Source organism: Plecotus auritus, assembly GCF_963455305.1.
Source record: "Plecotus auritus genome assembly, chromosome: 7".
In the NCBI taxonomy this organism is placed as follows: Eukaryota; Metazoa; Chordata; class Mammalia; order Chiroptera; family Vespertilionidae; genus Plecotus; species Plecotus auritus.
The window spans coordinates 38,937,996-38,952,947 of NC_137774.1; the positions used below are offsets into that span (position 1 = coordinate 38,937,996).

At 50.5% G+C, this 14,952-nt stretch overlaps 1 pseudogene across 1 annotated transcript in view; it reads left to right on the forward strand.

Moving 5' to 3' along the window:
• The first annotated feature begins 397 nt into the window (after nt 1-397).
• LOC308252559 (phosphofurin acidic cluster sorting protein 2-like) overlaps nt 398-14,952 on the forward strand; it is a 36,121-nt pseudogene continuing 21,566 nt past the window's right edge. Inside the window, exon 1 of the transcript in view lies at nt 398-451. The product of the transcript in view is annotated as a phosphofurin acidic cluster sorting protein 2-like (transcript). The remainder of the gene's footprint in view (nt 452-14,952) is intronic.

Consider the following 14,952-nt stretch of genomic DNA (forward strand, 5'->3'; position numbering starts at 1 on the left):
GAGAAGTGTTTCCCGCTCGCGCCTCTTGCTGCGGGAATCGCCTGGCTCACTCAAGGAAGAAACTGCCCATGGGCTCTGTAGGCACCCAGGTGCCTCTGCTCAGATGATGCTTAAAAACGGAGGCAGGAAGAGCTTCTGCGGGGTCTTAGCTGGAGCTTCTGTCATGAGTGGAACACGGGGTTTCCTGAAAACGATTCTGTGGTTCAGCCTTGTCGGGAGCATCTTGCTGTCCACGCCCCCCGGGCTTCTTTTAGCATCGAATCCAGCCAGGCCACTGTCCAGAGGAGAAGCCTCAGCCCCCGAGAGGGGAGCATAATTTGCTTGAGGCCACATGACCAGCCAGTGGCAAAGCCGGGCTGAGAACACGCAACCCAGGGCCCTTCCTTGCACCGCCTACATGGCTGGCGCAGCAAGTGGCTGCGTGTGCTGGGGCCCTGAGGTGTGGGAGCCGGTGAGCTGGGGTCTGGGCCCTGGCTGGGGGGTGTGAGCCGCCCAGGGTGCTGGTGGGGCTGTTCATCGGGAGAGATATTCGCTGGGACTTTTCAGAGAGGCCCTGGGGCTCTGATGCAGCTTTGGGCCCTGAAGACGAGGCGGGAAAAGAGATTTCAGTGGCTTGTTCCTCAGTGACATTGGCCCTTCCACTGGGGCGTGTAAGGGGGGAGGAGGCCAGGGCGTAGACGCAGTTATCCGACACTCAGTTTCCCTTTTTTTCAGTTAAGAAAAGTGTAAGAGAAAACCCTTTGATTCTCTCTGATCCTTAAACCATGGTGGTTAGTGAAAATGTAGACGCAGGTGACCAGGCGGGACGGGAGGGAGCCTGTTTCAGTTTCTCGCCCTGAGGGTTTAAGGTGCCAATGCAAACACTACCTTCTTCATTCAGTCCTGAGGCGCCAGAGGCAGGTCTGTGGTGGGGGGGATGGTTGGGGTTCAGGCAGATCTTAGGGCTGCAGCTTTCTGGCAGGGACCTGGCCGCTCAGGACCCCGAGGCTCCTCCCAGCCTCTGGCTACCCCTCCCTCAAGGGCAAGGGTGGGTCAGTGGGGTTTGCCAAGCCTGTCCTGCAGCCTGCCAGGGGCGGTTGGGGCATTCTCTAGTACAAGTTCTGATATCTGTTTCATCACGAGCCCTTTGCCCAACCCAAACCCACATGTCCCCCCTTTTAGCTGGACCATGGGCCCCTGGGGAAGGAAGGAGACAGCCCCCAGTAGGGCCAAGGACCAGGAGCCCTGCCTAGGGAGAGGTGCTGGGGCAGCGGCTCTGCTCTGTGCCTTACCAGTCCCGGGGAGAGGGTGTTTGGTGGGAAGGCTGGAACTTCAAAGCTGTTGTCTTTGATCTTGTGACATTTCCGCTTGGAAGGGTCAGTCCCCCCTCGCTGCTCCTTCGCATGTGCACCAACGCTCCCTGTCATGTGCTCCCCTTCCACACCCCGGCCCGGGGAAGGATGCCGTTCCGTGTGAGCGCTTCCTCTGGGCAGGCGCAGGGCCCGAGGGGTGCAGCTTGGCCCTGAGGCCCCCCGTGGTGGTGACTTCCCTTCCTTCCCTCTTTGTGAGGGGGTCACTTGTGGACCCTGACTGCCTATGTCATGTAAATAGTGTACATTTAATTTATTGCTATGGTAGCACATTGTATTTGTTAATGTATAAAACAAATTCTAAAAGGTTGACAAATGTATATTTTGTTGCTTAAATGTGTCTTTGCAGAAATTGACAATAAATAACATATTTTGTGTCCATCAGTGTTCAGACTTCTTTGCTTGGGGCCCCACCCCCGAGTGAGGGTCCCCTTTAACTCACCAGAGGTTGAATACTGGCAGCCCCCGGGCCATGTGGGGCCTGCAGATGTGTTACTTTAGCCTCGAAAGTGTTTTAAATTTTCCCAATGAGTTGCTGATGTTTAAAAAACTGACTACAGCCTGGCCGGTCATGGCTCAGTGTTGGAGTGTCAACCTATGAACCAGGAGGTCACCGTTTGATTCCCGGTCAGGACGCGTGCCTGAGTTGTGGGCTCCATCCTCAGTGTGGGGCATGCAGGAGGCAGCCAATCAATTATTCTCTCTCATCATTGATGTGTCTCTCTCTTTCCCTCTCCTTTCCTCTGTGAAATCAACAAACATATATTAAAAAAAAATAAACAAAATACTGACCACAAACATTTTTTGAAAACCTAGAAAATCACAGAAACTTCCCACTTCTGTTACAAATCCGATGCGGTATCCACGCCTGTGGAGTGGCAGGGATTGCTCAGAGCTTACAGAGGCCCCTAGGTGGGGCCTGTGCACCGTAGTTCCCTTGTTTACACCTGGAGGATCTCACCCTTTCCTGCTATTGCTGGGCCTGGCCCAGGTGGGCATCTGAGTTTGAGACCCCTGCCATTCACCGATTTGTCTTCAACCTGGGGTTTTCTTCCTTCTGCCCACTTTCTCTCCAGAGTCCCAGTTTATTTCTTCAGGGATTCTTTCATGATTAAGTGCCCTCCCTCCTATCCCCTTTGACTCCTGCATGGCCACACTCTTACATAGATACACTTTGTTTTATAATGTTTGGAGGTTTTGTGTGTGTGTGTGTGTGTGTGTGTTTGTGTGTGTGTGTGTGTGTGTGTGTGTGTGTGTTTTCCCTTAAGAAATCTGAAGGCAAGGAACAGGCCTTTATTTATTGGGACTTGGTTGTGTGATCTTGGGCAAATTTTTTAACCTCTTGGATTTGCATTTTCTTTTATGTGTAATTGGAAAAACCATCTACAAGGGAAGCATGAGGAGAGAAGTGAGTTTATAATTGGGAAAGAGCTTTGAAAAAAACTGGCAAGTGTTATTCAAGCGCCAGAGGTTCCATGATGATTGTTATTGTAATAACTGGAACAGCAGCTGACATGTATTGACTGTTACCACGAGGTTAAGTGTTGTACATATTCAGCCAGTTTTCCTGTAACACAACATATTAGTTCCTAAAAAAATCACAACACTGTGCAAAGTTGTGCAAGTGGGAAAAACAGAGCGAAGGACATAACACTTACAAACGCTGTCAGTGACACATAAAAATAAAAATTCATTCACTAGTCCTGGTTCGTATGGCTCAGTTGGTTGGAGCGTCCTCCTGTATACCTAAAGGTTGCCGGTTCGATTCCCTGTCACGGCACATTCCCTATCACGGTTGTGGGTTTGATCCCTGGTCAGGGTGCGTACGGGAGGCAACTGACCAATGTTCCTCTCACAGCTTGTTCTCTCTCTTTCTCTTTTCCTCTCTCTCTAAAAATCAATGGACATATCCTTGGGTGAGGATTAAAAAAAATTCATGGTTTGTGAAGGTCTGGGGCGGGGGACAGGGGTGGGCTGGAGGGGGTCCATGGGGGAAAAAGAGGGACATAGGTAATTCTTTCAACAATGAAGATGAAAACAACAAACAAAAAACTTGCTTTTAGAGTTGGAAATTGCATTTATGAAAATTATCAAGTAGATTCTATTGTAATTCAAATAAAACAGCATTGCTAATTAAAAAAATTCATTCACTACTGAGTGGAAACGGTAGCACAGTTTTACACGTTAGAGGATTAAGAAATATATAAACTCTACAATAAACACGGTGTTCTTACTTTGAGTCAGACCTGAAGTTTGATTGTGAAGGCCGGTGTTGGAAGGGTTGCCGTGTGTGAGTTACCGAGAGGTGGAGTAAGAGTTTCTGAAACCCCGGGACAGCAGTAACGCCAGATGTGGAGGGGTGCAGCTCATAACAGTGGTGTGCCCTGAGGCTGGTGGATGTTGGAGCTGTGTCCATGTGGGCTTTGTGTGTTCCTATGCAGCTCGATTTAGCTGGGTGCGGTTTTCCGCGTGCACCTAATATTCTCATGGGAGGGTTGCATATTCAAACATGCAGTTTGTGTTATATTTTCTTCTAATATATCAATGGCATTGGACCAAACTACCATTTTCAAAACAAGTATTTCAGCAGAACTGACTGTATTATCTCACTTAGTCATCCAAACAGCCCATTAAAGTGTGTGTTATTGTCTCCATGTTGTTAAAGAACCAGGATCAAATTTCAGTTTGGAATGCAAGTTTGGTGCAGGGTGTGTTCTGGACTGGGGTTCCAGACGCATCGGGATGGACCCGGTAAAGTGCATCCAGCCCTCTGGCTCCTCTGCCCGGCTCGGAGCTGCAGTCCGGGAATCATGTCTGCAGTATCCTGGGCCGCTGTGGTCACACCCACGTCATGTGGGGCTCCGTGGTCACTCCCACGTCATGTGGGGCCCTGTGGTCACTCCCACGTCACGTGGGGCCTCCCCCGAGCCTGTGGTCTCAGGCTTCCTATTTCTCAGATTTTAGGTTCCATCTGCGGAGTCCCCATGGCTGCAAGTGAAGCTGCATCTTCTACACCAACATCCAGGCCCGTCTGCACCTCATGGGTTGTCTGCTTCCTGGGTTCATGCGTTCTTCCCAGACGCGGGGGGATCGCTGATTCCATGGAGCTCTGTGGAGGGTGACTGTTTCCTGTCTGTGTGGGAAGGGCTGTCGGGGGCAGGGATGACTCCAGCTGGGCCAGTTACAGGTCCTCTGACCAGGGGAGGGGCACCTCTTTTCTGCCGAGGGCCATGTGGATATTTACAACATCATTCTCGGGCCACACAAAACTACCAGCTTAGAAAGTGGCCTGCTGTATCTGGTCAAACATTTAATTAACTCACCCCTACTGCCTGGAAGGGCTGGACCAATGACTTCTCCGGCCTTGTGCGGCCTGTGAGCCGGACGTCCCCACCCTCGCTAAACCTTCAGCTGGGCCTGTTCAGTTCCTTTAAACCTTCAGATTCTCAGCAAGCTCACCTGGGTCTGTTCAGGTGTGCCCCCACTAGATGGGGCACTCTGCCAAGTTAGGGGCTGGGTCTTCAGACTCTTGCCACCTGTTCCCCCACCTCAGTGTCCAGCAGCTCGCAGCAGTCATCAGACATCCTGGGCCATCACTCAGCCTCCCCACAGGGAGAGGCCCCTGCAGCTGCTCGGCTGGGTCTTCCTTCTCACTCTCCAAGTGCCTGCTGTGCCTGTGGTCCTGCCAGCAGAGTGCCAGCCAACCCGCCTCTGCCCCCGGGGTAGCTGGCGCCAATACCACTACCGCAGTCCAATTCTCTCACTTTGCAGTAGCAGCCAGTTATTAAAACAGGGCCATTTCAGTTCACTCAGTCCTGTTTGTTTTAAACATCAGCTCACATCCCGTTCTAGCATCCCCACCAACCTTCTAGGGCAAGTTAGCCTGTTGGGCCCAGGGTCCTGTGTGTGGCAAAGACCCCCTCCTTGACCACATCTCTGAGCCCCCTTTTCAGCTAGTTGTCATCTTTGGCCCGTCCTCGGCCTGCCCAGCCCTGTTTTAGCAAAGCATCCCATTAAACTGGTTTATCAAGAATCCTCCCCACTCATCACCTTTGATATCCAAGTTGCCCTTCCCCAGCCTTTGATACATAACCAAGTTCCTCGTAGTAATTTTCCATCCAATCGCTCACCCTGCCTGCTGGCTAGAACTCCCCACTCGTTCCTGTTGTATGTGGAGCTGCGGTCAATCTCGCTCCCCTATTGCAATAGTCTTCAATACAGTCCTCCTTGCCTGTTGAACTCATTGACTCATTGGGTGCAGATTTTTGACTGGTAGCTGCTTCCCCTGCCCGCTATGTCCAAGCCCCTCCTTCCTCTGCACTTCTCCTCCAGTGTTGGGGTGGGGAAGGGAGAGGCAAAGAGGCCTCTCCTTTGGGGACTGCCCCTGAAAGACCTCCATGCTAGTCTGGGTACTCTGAGAAGCAGACATCCCCAGGGGAATAGGAATGTAGAGGAATGACCTGTGAGAGGAAATGGGGAAGGAGCTGGAGAAGGCTGGAGAGCCCTCAGGCTGTGATGCAGGCTTGCCCCTGGTGAAGGAGAGATGGGAGAACCATGGCAGGATGGAGGCATCTTTGATATCAGTCCATTTCTAAGAAAAATTCAGCAAGGCTGCTTCCTGGGTGGGTGCCGGGGGGTGGGGGGTGGGGGGCGGGGAGTGGTGGTGGGGCCAGGGGAAGCCCTAGCCAAAGTCTCCCACCGGTGGAGTCCTGCATATCACGAGAATGAGCCTTCATCACTCTGCCCGCCACGCCCAGTCCCTGGGGGAGAGCAGCCTGTGGGGGCCTGGCAGTGATGTGAACGCAGCGATGGGTCTCAGAGCGCGGCAGCTGGGGCCACTGGTCAGCCATGCCCCCTGCAGTTGGACACCTGAGAGGCACAGTCTCATGGTCGCCGTAGGCACGGCCCCAGTTTTGGTGGTTGACAGTATCCCCTCCTTAGTAGAGAGGCCCTCACTAGTTTAGGGGGAGGTGAGGCCCCCTTTCTCTTGGTTCTCTCTGCCTCTCAGTCCTTTTGCGTGGCGGGCGTTCCAGTGCTGCTGCTTTGTCACAAGGCCTCTGCCATGAGAGACGGGGCTCAGGCGGGACCACGTCTCCCCTTTCTCAGCCCCTGCTCTGAGAGGTCTGCCTTGCAACCTTTGGCTAATGGTGTGAACTGCAAGCCCCGCTGCCTCCTCGGTGCCACTCAGCCCTCAGGATGTGCCCTCATCCCGACCACCCCAGTGGGTAGCGATGTCTGCTGTGCGGTGCCACACCCTAACATGCTTTCACCTCACCCGGAGTCTCCTTCCTCCTTCCTCCAGACCCTCCAGCGACAGGTGGTCTTGGCAATGTAAAGACAATCACCACACCATGACCCATTGGGGGCGTGTTTGGAGGACCCTCAATCTTGTAGAAATAGAGAGACATGTCAAATGTTCTCCTTCCCACACAGAGCCAGGGCTCCTCTTCCACTGTCTGGAATGAGGCAGGGTGTTCCGATGAAATGGTGCCTCTCCACAGTGTGGACTGGCTCCATGGCTGGTTCCTGTGACTCCAGCAGTTCCCTGAATTTGAAATGTGAATTGGGTGGCTTACTGCTATGGCCCATTCAAACATCTGCCCTTAGATATTTAATGGTGTTCTCATGGTGGGCACTGCTTATGGGAGCCAAGCTGATGTTCCAGAGAAGAACTCTGAGACCTAGTCATGCCACCTAAGGCCAGTGATCCTCAGAAGGGGACGTGATTTCAGAGAGGAACAGAGAGGGAGGGAGAGAGAGAAGAGAGAGAGAGAGAGAGAGAGAGAGATATCAGTGATGTGAGAGAATCATTGATCTGCTGCCTCCTCCACGCCCCCTACTGGGAATCGAGCCTGCAACCCGAGCATATGCCCTGACTGGGAATTAAACCACGACCTCCTGGTTCATAGGTCGATGCTCAACCACTGAGCCACACCGGCCGGGCGGTTTCCAATTCCTTAGGCAGAGATAATACCTGCTGGAAACATACCTGGAGATAACACCTGGAGAAACTTTGTAGAAGGTCATCCCCAACTTCAGAGCAGCCCTCTCCACTCAGAACAGGATGCTGCTCCCAGCTGTGGAGGGAGGCCTTCTCTAGCAGCTCAGCCTCAGGGCACATAGGAATCCCTGGAGTGATGTTAACATGCAGATTCCAGAGACTAGAACTCACTGGACAGGGTGGGCCCCGGGTCCTGTATCTCACCAAGCACAGGAGGGGTTCTGCTGTGGCCTTTCCCTTTGGGAACCACTGATCCAGTGTGCAGGCTCTGTGTAAGCCTCTCTCCTGTTACAGTGTCTCAGGCCCAGTGAGGAAGCCGTGGGGGAATTGAGGGTGCAAGGGAGTTGAAAGATGCCGGCCCCCCACCTAAGGGACTGTCATAATCATTGTCACACAAATGTCTTGTGTCCCAGCGAGGCACAAGATCTTGCAGGAAAATGAAAGGGAGTTGCCAGAGAGAACAGAATAGAGAAATATGCATCAAATAAAGCTTGTAAGGAGTAGTTTCAGGGGAGAATGGACTATGGCTGCATGGAGGACATTACAGGGCAGCCTGTAATAGGAACATTGGGAGAAAAGATGAGCATCATGCAGGAAGCAGAAGGAATTTGGTGAAAAGGAAAATCAGATACTGAGAGAATCAAAAGTTAAATGGAAACTTAAAATTGAAAACAGCTAGAGCCCCTTTCTTCAAATCAAAACAAATGATCAGATGAGAGATGGGATGTGAGACTGCGGAAACCTACTTGCCGTCTAGGAATGAAATCGCTGCTGGGAAAAGCTGAAGACACCCAGGGTTAAGTGTGTGTGGCACTAATGGTGTTAAAGGTGAGTGAATCTCATAACTCCAGTAGGCGAAGAATGTGGTTGATGAATTGACTCCATCGAGTGGATGAATAACATGACACAGCCCCTATGAAAGAGGGAATAAAAAGAAATGCAACATAAATGGGTCCACATGAAAACATACAGATGAAGATGGGATAGATGCAGCAAGACTGTACTATGGAAAGGCGTGTTTATGAGAAAGAGGGTAGAGAACTTGCTCAAATTATTGGGTCAGATGAATCTTAGTAATCTCCTGCAAGGTATTATATTTAAGGAATTTAAATATAAAACTGACAAGGAAGTCTTTATACCTTTGCTCTAAAATATCAATCGGCAGGTTTTACAAGAATTTGTCACTAGTAAGGGCTCTCAGAAAACGTCCAGGGAAAATGGACAAGGAGGCCCAGATGTCATCCAGCTATTTAGAGTGCAATAATGAATATAATGAAAAAAGATTTTAACTTCTTTATTATAGAATTTTCCCCTAGGGAAGAAAGCTTCCCCAAACTGCAAAGGTTAAAATTCCAGAGATACCAACAGTTACAAACTATTACAAGGACTCAGCGATGATAAAATTATCTAAGATTTTAATTCAGTGACTTGTTGCCAGCTTGTATTGATTAGGCTGACTTTGTGGCAGGGCTTCAAGCCAGCTCCAGCTAGTTTAAGCTGACAGAAAAGGAGGCATTCATTCAAAAGAGACAGGGGTGTCTTCTAGAATCAAAGGGCAGGGGTGCAGCTGAGCCCCCGGAAGGACAGCAAAGGTCCTATCTGCCTCCGCTTTCAGCTTTTCTCTGTGCTTCTCCGTATTTCTTTTCTTTCTATTGGGTGGTTGGTCTTTTCCTTACGGGTTTGTGATAATTTTTTGTTTACCTTTATTCTCGCCCTGAAGAGCAGCTGAGCTGGTCTCAGCACCAAGTTTTCCCTTCAGGCCTAGACTGTGAAATGGATCCAGTCATGTTTCCCTTGTCAACTGGCACCATGTTCATCTTTGCCAGTAGAGGGCGCAAGAGTCATGTTTCCCTTGTCAACTGGCACCATGTTCAGCTTTGCCAGTAGAGGGCGGAAGAGGCACGTTGCAGGAGAAGGCTTCTGTTTCTGGTTCTGTGCTTGCTGGGCAAACTCTGGGACACAGGCACATGCCTGGGGCTCAGGTCTGGCTCCTGCAGCCTGGGCAGCGCATCCAATCCTAGGTTCCTGCAGCTCATTCAGTGTCTGGCTCCTGCGGTGCCCGGCAGCTAGCAGCACCTGGGGCCCGCTGCTTCTCTGGGCAGCAACCTCTTCCTGAGCCCAGTTGGTCAGTAACCTCAGAGTTCACTGGGTGAAATCTGATAGTTAGACAAAGGGGTGGGGGCTGAGGAGCCAGTGAAAGGAGGTTCAGGTAGAGCAGGAGGAACTGTGTTCCCCTAGGAGGTGGGATGAGATGCTCACGAGGTACAGGTTGGGACCAAGGCTGGGATGGGGCCCGTGCAGGTCAGGGTCCAGAGGAAATGGAGGAGAAAACAGAAGTGCATGGAGGTTAGGACCACAGGAGGCAGAAGCAGAGAGGGGAGGGGTCAACCACAAGGAGAAGGAATGAAGCCCCAGGTGGGGCGCCGAGCCCAACAGAGCATTTAGACACCCCCCACGCTTCCAGAAGCACCGAGTTAATCTCCAGCATCAATGTCAGGGTTGGGTCTCTGGACAAAATAACATCTGAACGATCTGGTCTGACCCTACTGGGCTTGAACAAGGTCCCCTGAGGGCTGACCAGACCATACAGCAAGAGCTGCGTGAAGTGGGCTGGTGAGTAGGATGGTGAGTGTGAGCAGAGAAACACAGCCCTGTCCTGGGCCCCGGTGGAAACCTTATGGGGCCACCCGTGGGCGAGAGAAAGAGGGACTAGGAGCCAGGCTCAGGTTTATGAGAAGAGAAACACCTGCCCCGGATCTTAGGCTGTTGAGTGGAAGTGAGCTGGGATCCTTGGGTTGTCTGTTATTGGGGATTATTTGTCCTTTGTGTCTCCCTGCTCTCTGGAACTAAAAGTCTAGACCACATTTAAATAAAGAGAACATCCTGTAGCCTAAAGCTGGTAATTTCCCCAATACTCTGGATCTAAAGCCAGAGAAATGGGACAGTGCTGCCCTCACATCACAGAATTACCAAAGCACCCAGGAAGTGCCCATGGCTCACACGGGTGCCCACAAGCCACCATCTTCTACTGATCTGGGAGAAACTTCCCTATTGTTATTCGCTAAGTGGAGCTAGCCAAGGCTCCTGTCAACTGGGCCAAGTGCAGAGCTGAGGCTTGTGCCTAGGAGGTCACCATCATTCCCTCAGGCAGAGAGGAGGTTGGGGATCTTTTTGGATCAGTCCCTGACCCAGGTAAGGGCAGGTCTCGTCACCAGGGCAAGGAGAATGGAGGTCCCAGGCTTGGGGTTAGGAGAATCTTCAAGGATTCGGAAGGGACAGCCACTCTACCTTGAGGTTGGGTGCACAGTGGGTCTACAGCAATCTGGGGCCTGACAGTTCGCTGAGTCCAGAGAGAGAGAAGACAAGGAGGAGAGGGAGGGTCATGTCCTCAGTTACAACTGGGGATGTTCCACAAGGGTTGTCACAGGGAGCCAACAGAGCAATGGGGAAGGTCTGGTCCCTTCATCTTGCTGCGGAAGAGGACCTCAGTGTGAAGCCTCAGCCCCATGGGAGGCAGAGCGGAGACTGGGCCCAGGCTCCTGAATCCTCTCCCATCACTGCTTCCCCTGCTCCTGCAGACAGCAGACATGCTGGGCCCTGAGAACCCCACCTGGTGCAGACTTCCTGGAGCCGAGGAGGCAGTGCTGAGGGGAAGGATGAGTGTGCAGTGCATCTGGGCAAAGACTGGTCCCTTTATAAAGCTCAGCCTGGACCACTGTCTCACTCAGGTGGGTGGGACACACCTAGGCGTGTGTTCAGCATTTCCTGGTAAAATTCCATGCAACCCCCAAGCGACAACACCTAGAATTGTCTCCTGTCCCAAAATTGAATGGGGCTGGGGGGCGGGGAGGGGGTGCAGTGGGATGCATCATAACAGGACAAGAAATTTGGAATAGAAACTGGGTTTCTGGACATAAAGAGGGTGGGACTCTGAAGGCAGCATGCTCTGTTGACTCATCCCCAGTTGTCCTGCAGGTTTGTTCTGACAGCTGGCAGGAACTCCTCCCACCGTCAATGAGCCCTTAAATGTGCCAGGAATCACGATACCTGCCGTCTAACATCCTCCTTGACCTTCACAGCCTTATGCGATGGAGCTGTTATCCTCATGTTGAGGAGGAAACGGAGATTTCATTTCCATGTAAGCCCTGGTGTAGCTTTTGGATTTTGCATGTCAAAATGCTTACAATAAGTTATTCATTTTTATATTGAAGGTTTTCCTTTTGTACAATCTTGGCCTCAGTTTCAGAGTCTGAGCTATTTCTAATCCTCAACTCCAGGAATCTAAACATCATTGATCTGTTGATGTTGAAGTCCTTCTCTTACTTTATTCATCCTTTTATTTTCCTCATATCTCCATTCCATTCAGTTCCCCACCCAAAAGCAGTTTATTTTTCTGCTTACTTTTACGCACTATTGCAAATGCAGATAGTTGTATTGGTGTACATGCTACTTGTTATTTGTGTTTGGTATAGATCAAACACGGGGAAATATAGGAAAAGCACAATGTGCTGTCCAATGAATTACCTCTGCGCCTGGGACTGTCGCCCGGGTCAATGAACAGAACATTATGGACGTCTCTCCGGCTACTGCCACCCCCTCTCTTTCCATAGCCGCCATCTGAACTTTTATGATAAGGCTCTCTCTTTATTTTCTTTGTATTTTACCGAGAACTAAAAGGTAGCCTGGCCGGCGTGGCTCAGAGGTTGAGCATTGACCTATGAATCAGGAGGTCACGGTTCGATTCCCGGTCAGGCACATGCCTGGGTTGCAGGCTTGATTCCCTGTGTCTGGTGTGCAGGAGGCAGCCGATAAATGATTCACTCTCATCAATGATGCTTCGATCTCTCTCTTCCTCTCGTCTTCCTCTCTGAAATCAATACAAATATATTTAAATAAAAAAAGGAACTAAAAGGTACTCAGACAATGTGGGGAGAAAACAAAAGCAAATGGAGAAGATGCCCATCAGGGAGGGGTGGTTTGATCGCCCCCTGTCACCCTCTTCAAAGACACAGCCTCCGAGCTGGAACTCAGCACAGAGGGGCGGTGTGCAGGCCTCTGCTGTGATCTCACCCTCTGGAAGGACAAAGGGCACAGGTGAACCCTAATCCTGGTGTGCGTTGATGTCCTCTGGGAAGCCCCATCTTAGTATGAAGTGGAGCATGATGAGTCCTGCCCACTCTACAGTTCAGCATCGCCCACCACGCAGTGGTCTGTGAAGACGGCCGAGAGGGGTGGGATGCAGCAGGCGTCTGGCATCCCTCTAGGGGTCAACTCTTCCCATCCTCAAGCCCAGCCCTGGAATTGGGGGAAGAGAGCACCGGGTTACCCTCCTTTTCCAGGGGAGTGAGGACGTCGCTGCTAGTGGGCCACCAACATCCTTGGTTAAAACTCAGGTTGGCTGCATGAGGGATAGAGAGCATAATTAAGTACCCAAACCCTATGAATCCCATTAACGAGGTTCCTAGATTAGTATCCTTCATAGAGACAGAAAGATTCATGGTCATCAGGGTCTGGGAGGAGCAGGGCAAGGAGGAGTTATTCAATGGATATAGTTACAATTTATAAGATGCATTTTATTTATTTACTTAAATATATTTTTATTGATTTCAGAGAGGAAGGGAGAGGGAGAGAGAGATAGAAACATCAATGATGAGAGAGAATCATTGATTGGCTGCCTCCTCCTGGGAACTGAGCTCACAACCCAGGCACGTGCCCCGACCAGAATCAAACCGTGACCTCCTGGTTCATAGGTCAATGCTCAACTGTCATCTGTATTTTCCCCCAAAGAAGAATATCAGAGCTAAAGTGTGATGGGAGATGGCCCAACCTGCCTCTGCATTAACATGGAGAGATGCCAAAACACAAACATGAACAACAGCAGCAGCAGCAGCAGCAGCAACAACAACAACAACAAACCATGGCTAATGTCTCGAGAGGAAAAGCAGTGCAGGGGCCACGCTCACTCACTGAGTTTCCTTTCTCTTGGGGGTCTGGATCTGCCATTCCTGGCTGACGTGGTTGCTTTCTTATGGCCACACAGAAACTATTTACGAAGCTGGATCCAGCTTTTCTCTATGTTTTATTGAAATAATCGGTCTCCTGCAATAATGTACCATAGCCAGAGCAGGCCTATTGGCAGTACTCAGAGTTTCAGGAACTCTTGGTACTGCTGGTGAGGATGTATCCGTCCAGCTAAGAACACAGGTAAATCGTGTCCCAGACATTCTACTCTAGAGTACAGGCTCCAAGGAAATGTTCACAGAGCCATAGGGACCAGATAATTATGTTTGTTTTGTGTAGAACAAAGCATTTGTGGTGGTCGGGACTTGGAGGTAATATGAATGGAGGGTTAACGGTGGGGAGCAAAATATGGTGACTTCACATCACAGAGCAAAAGCAGCACAGAGGTTATCAACTAGATGTACGTGGAGCAGCAGGGATGCCAGCGGCTGCTCCTCTCCACATCTGAAGGCTGCTTTGTTGGATTGCACGAGGCAGGGGTCCCGTCCTCTGCTACATGATTCCCACAGAACCTGGTTGGCTCACTTGGACTGCGTTCATGTAGCTTTTTAAATTTTAAATCGTTTTATTGATTTCAGAGAGGAAGGGAGAGGGATAGAGAGATAGAAACATCAATGATGAGAGAGAATCATTGATCAGCTGCCTCTTGCATGCCCTACACTGGGAATTGAGCCTGCAACCTGGTCATGTACTCCGACTGGGAATCAGACCAGGAATCGAACCGTGATCTCCTGGTTCATAGGTTGATGCTCAACCACTGAGCCACACCAGCTGGGCTAGTTTTTAATAGTTCAGTAGGACAAGGAAAAGTATTTTTTATTTTAAGAATAAAAACACAAAGCAAAGAAATCAAAGGCTTCATTTGAGATTCAGCAATTGACTCTGAAACTGAGGACCATGGGAAATAAAAGGAAGCTCTGAATGAAAAGTAGCAATTATTTTATCCCATAATATTGAGGCAAATGGAAGCAGAGCACTGAAGCTTACACTGTGCTGAATCCTGTTTGGAGCAACCATGAGATATTATCTTACACTTAGTTCCAACACATAGTCTCTAGGATCTGACAATCCTTTCCTGGGCGAGGATGGTGGCAAGGTGTGGGGAACAATCTGGGTGTGGATCAAACCCAGCAGCTCTTTTGGGATGTTCTGCTCCCCCCCACCGCCGCCCCGCTGTTCCCTTTGCACTCTTTCCACCTGCAGAACTGAGCTCACCTTTCAGGACCCCATTCTACAGCCACCTGTTCTGTGAGGCCCTATGAATCTCCCGAATGGTTTTTATTGCTTCTTGCAGAATCCCATGACAGCTTTGCATCACTATTTTCAACGCCTGTATTTTTTCTGATAATATTGATGTACTGCCCTCCCCACAACCTGGCAAGGAACTGCCCGAGGAGCAGGGTTCTGGCACACGACAGACTCTCACTGAGTACTCATCGGATGAATGAAAAGACAAATCACAAGAAGATGTGATTAGAGGCCCTGGCCTAGTAGCTCCATTGGTTAGAGCATCATCCCGATACACCAAGTTTGCAGGTTTGATCCCCAGTCAGGGCACATACAGGAATCAACCAACGAGTG